A 4,952-nucleotide genomic window follows, 5' to 3' on the forward strand; every position below is an offset into this window, starting at 1 on the left:
CTTTAATCATAAATATACCGTATTCTTTATAGCCTTAGTTTAGCGTACGTTTCTGCTTCAATAAAGACTGTTGCCAGTGCCCGACTATAAAGCTGATTGTAGCAACCAACATGCATGCACCAATGTAATGTTTTCTTTATTGTTATACTTTAAGTCATTTGTCATTTGATCATCGCTCTGCGGAAAGAGTGCTCGAACTTTTTCTACAAATACTATAGCCTGCATACGCTGGTATTCCCTGCATGTATGTGCATTTCTCTAATTAATGTTATACCATCTTTATATCTCTTCACTTTAGACTTCAAAGTGGATTGTGACAAATGTGTCAACGTCTGTTTCTTGAATTACCATTGTGAAATGTGTTTGGAAACAAATTGTTCTGACGAAAAATGTGCTTGTAATGCTGTGTTTAAGGGGGTTAGTATTTGTTTGTAGCCTCTTTCGTTCGTAACAAGTTTAATCGTCAGGAAAATCAATATTTTGAACACGATGTTTTTGAGTATTTTCAATCACGAGTTAATCAATCATACTATGAATTTCTTCCAGTGTGATAAAACGAGTGGTTGCAAAAGTGTCGTTTAATGGACAGAACCAAAGTTGTCTCGCAGATAGACCACCTTAATTACCCTTCTTTATACTCTTTTGATATTAAAATTTGATATGAATGTAATAGTAGTGGTTCTAGTTTCATTAGTGGGAACTTTTAAATGGTTAAATGGTTAAATTCGCTCAGTTATATTTTGTCTCCTAAGCTAGTATTAATGTTATTTTTCTTTAAATTAAACTAGTGCGGGATTATGATTTTTGATGTCACGGACAGGGACGAAAAACATCAGCACGAATTCCCCAATTTTTGCGCCGGATGGGGCGAGGATAGGTTATGAGAGACATAAAATTGGAAGCAAACTTCTCTTTGCTTTTGTTTCTCGCCTTTCTTCTGCCCTCCATCGCTTGACTCTCTTGCCAGCTGTTAACTTTTTGCACCTGCTGCCAGTGAACTCTATATATATGGAAGGCTCGCTCTAGTACATTGCGTATTCAAAAAGTGAAGCCAAACATGGCGGATCATGAAGGCTGCTTGGGTACCGAACCAGACCTCCACGCACGAGCTGTTAAAATTCAAAATGGCGGCAACGTGTAGGAGTTGAACTCGGTCAGTTTTGTAAACACAACACAAATATACGGCATAAGTTAACTCTCTACAAAGAATAATATTGCCATGTAAGGTTGTAACAAATTGTATGTATTCATTTTTAAAAACTTCGTAATTTTAAAACTTTGTAACGTCCGAAATGTTTGCTTTTTGATTTTTCGTCATAGTTTTATAATTCGTGTTTTTAATTTCCACGCGCGGTTCGCGCATTTTATGCTTCGTGGGGGACTGGTTCGGTACCCAAGCAGCCTTCATGATCCGCCATCTTTGGCTTCACACTTTGAACTGGAGCGAGCCTTCCATATATATAGAGTTCACTGCCTGCTGCACTTTTTACTGCTCTCCCATAGGAAGCCCAGACAAATGAGTTGAAGTTAATAAAAATTGGTAAAACACTTGAGATATGTGCTAAAATGAATTAAAGTATATGTAATTTGCTACAAAACTACTGTTAGAACCATGTATGTAGCGTGCTCCAGTGGCGCTGCCATTTGACTATGCAACTAGCGACGTAACTTACTATATTATTTGGAAGGAAGGAAACTCTAGCCTTATTTTTTAACATGTTGACAAATTAAAACACAAATTATTAAAGTAAAACGGACGTCAACTGCTAAATGCCTAACGTAGGTTTAGGTAGAATAATCAAACTATACTTTCATAATAAAAATAGTGCTGAATTCAAAGGGAAGCGCTGGAAAAACGTACACAAGTTTTGTAAATTGGCCGAAATTTTCGTGAATACATGCGGGATGTAAGTACCTTCCCAAAATGGCAGCGGCAGGTCGAGAAAAGTAAACAAAGAATGATAAATATATATATATATATATATATATATACAACATGTGTAAAACAATGTGCCCTCTCGGTTATCGCCAGAGCGCAATGGTGACTCCTGCACTTGGGACACAGGACGTATATATATAAATGTTCAATGTAAAAATATGTTTCACGCTCAAGGCGATCATCAGGCGAATGGATGCATTTAACGGTTTTTGACGCGTAAGGATTGCATACTAGCGCATGCGCATAAGGTTTGAGTTTGTGCGCACTGTATTTAAAGCGGTGTCTACACTTAGAAAACAACTCCGAGCGCTTATTCAGCACTCTGTCTTTGTCTGCTTTCAAAATAAACAGCTTTTCTTCCAGGCAAAGGTTGCAGCTTCTCCCACTAAGTCTAAATATAAGGACATGCTTTAGAAGGGACCACTTGAATGTGAATTCTGTTTTGCTTTTTTTCAAATTTCACGCATACTTCGAGAGCTCTGTTTCCGTCGAATATTGGATATTGTTTAGAGACTTCTTATGGTTGGCAAAACGTTTCTTGAAGTCTCCTGCTGTCATTCCAATATATTCCTTTGTCTTTCCGTCTTCCGTTGATGTTATTTCGGTTTTGTAAACGAGGCTCTTGGTCAGACATTTTCCAGCTAGCGGGCATGCATACACAGTTGCAGTGATTCTCTTTGGGCTCATCGTTTCGTTTTTCTAACACACGATGGTTGTGTGTTAAACGTCCATACCATAGTATTATCAGTTTTTAATGATGGGATGTTGTATTTTTCCGGCCCACTATTAAACTCTTTCCTTACTCGTTTAAATACCCAACCAGCATGCTCTTTTATAGATTCACTCTCAATTTCTTCTTGGTGATAGTGGAACTGGAAGAACTAGAAAAATTCAATTCTTCACCCCGTTCGTGTAGCTCATGCCATCCTGTTTTTAAAATTAAAGAACTCTAAAAGTGGTGTAGAACGTGATGCAACAGAACATATGTGCCACATTAGATGTTTGCAAACCATAAGAACCTAGAAGAGAAGACCACTTTTTAACTTATTAACGAATCATCACAAACATCTTTCGAGGTTGGCCATTTTCCTATTTGGGCACTTTATTTGCTCGACGTTTTCATAACACACCAGAAAACTCGCTGGCAATTGCTTCAAAAAGCCAGTTAATTAGGACTTCATTCTGTTCAGTGTTTTGCTCGCTTTGTGGTGAAATTATTCTAGCAGCATTGAGTATTTTCAATTATTTCGCACTCCGGTGTGTCCTCCGGTTTTGGAAAAATGTGGAAGAGATAAGAAAAAACAAAAATTGAATAACCGCATTCAACTTTTGGTGATGAGAATAGCGTCTATAAATAAATTGTTTATGCATGTAACTATGTAGGTGCAGGACGCGTACATTTTGTGATCTTGCATATGATTGCATTAAAAATCTTTGACTGGTTGAAAAAGCTGACCAATGCATGCTTGCATTTTTTTTCCTTTTGTTTAAAATAGATATCGCTTAGCTAAAATTCTAGGCAAAAATGACCTATCATGGATTCTCGGCTTCTAGACCTGGCCTCGAAAGGAAAACACCGATAAAAATGAGTCGGGTAATTTTTATAAAATTGCGAAAAAGTTAAAAACGTTATTTTGACCAATTTAGAAACGTTTGGCATGTGTTAAAAGAAACCATTTTAAAAGCTGCAAAAACTATTTCTTTGACAATTAGCGCAGTAAAAAATAGCAAAGGGTTCAACTTTTAACCTTGATGAAACAAACAACAATCGTTTAGAGAGTGCTATTGCGAATATTACAAAAGTGGTTGTTCTCGATATGCAACACTCTTTCAATTTTTACGGAAATGTTTGCACTGCTTGGAACATTGCGTAAGCAAAGGATACACCAGGAAAGTATGGCAACATTACGCAGGCCTTGAATCGTGTGAAGAGGACGTCCGCAACATACGCAGAAGTTCTAACAACATATGCTTTCAAACACCTTAAGCGTCAAGTTAAACTTGCCAAACGTTTAACCGTACAACAGGTTTTGCCCGAAAACAAGGATGTAATGAAAAGTTATAACCATGGTGAAGTAACAATATCAGCTGACACTTGCTAATGCATGTATCCTGTGAAAATGGGACTTCAATGTGGACACATCTTTAAACCCATAACTGCGTTTAACTTGTCTCGATTTGATCATTCGCATCTCTCGCCTGCAAGATCCTGGCCAAATCGGGGGGAGTTCTTTACATGATCTTGCATGATTTACAGTAGCGTAGCCAACCTATCGATTTGTCCCGCTATGCTAATATTTTAGTGTTCACTGATTTAGAAAACAATAGATTTCTAAAGACATGATTTCTAAATAACTCGAAATTTACATAGCGGGACAAAATCGTCAGGCTGGCTACGCCACTGATGATTTAGATAAGATCTTACACATTGGCAGGTTTTTGTTAAAATCCTTTCATGCATATTGCTGTTGTACAACAACAAATCAAAAGAGAGCCATTTCAGGCATGTGATTAAGTGTAATTTATTTTAAATTATCATTTTACAATTGCGATAATTATTTCAATGCCCAGGAGCCTGGAAACGATCAGTGTGTGATTATCACTGAGCTATATTATAATTCCTGGAGGACTTGCTCTTGACCAGAAAGTGAAGCAAAAAACATATATTTTTTCGTATTTCCTCTAAAAAAAATAAAATTGTTTATCTTTTTCCAGAAGCGGCTTCTTGCTCTACATATGACGTTGTGAATGGCGTAATTCATATATCGGGAAAGCTATTTTTTCCTCAGGTGTAACCCTGGTTTACCCCCCTGCCTAAGTCATGATGTAGGAGTCGTGTATTATGATCTTGCTATTTTTCTAGATTATTTTGTTAAGGTAAAGAAGTGGTTTACCTATGCTATTTTCAATAAAATAATTGTTAAATTCAAGTATAGAAGAAGTGATGCAAGTAATAAACAAAGCACTGTCATCAATGAACAAGGTAATAAGTTAGGTGGGCATGCAGTTAAAA

The sequence above is a fragment of the Dendronephthya gigantea genome, unplaced genomic scaffold, assembly GCF_004324835.1.
Source record: "Dendronephthya gigantea isolate DGI-Jeju-01 unplaced genomic scaffold, DenGig_1.0 000228F, whole genome shotgun sequence".
NCBI lineage: Eukaryota > Metazoa > Cnidaria > Anthozoa > Malacalcyonacea > Nephtheidae > Dendronephthya > Dendronephthya gigantea.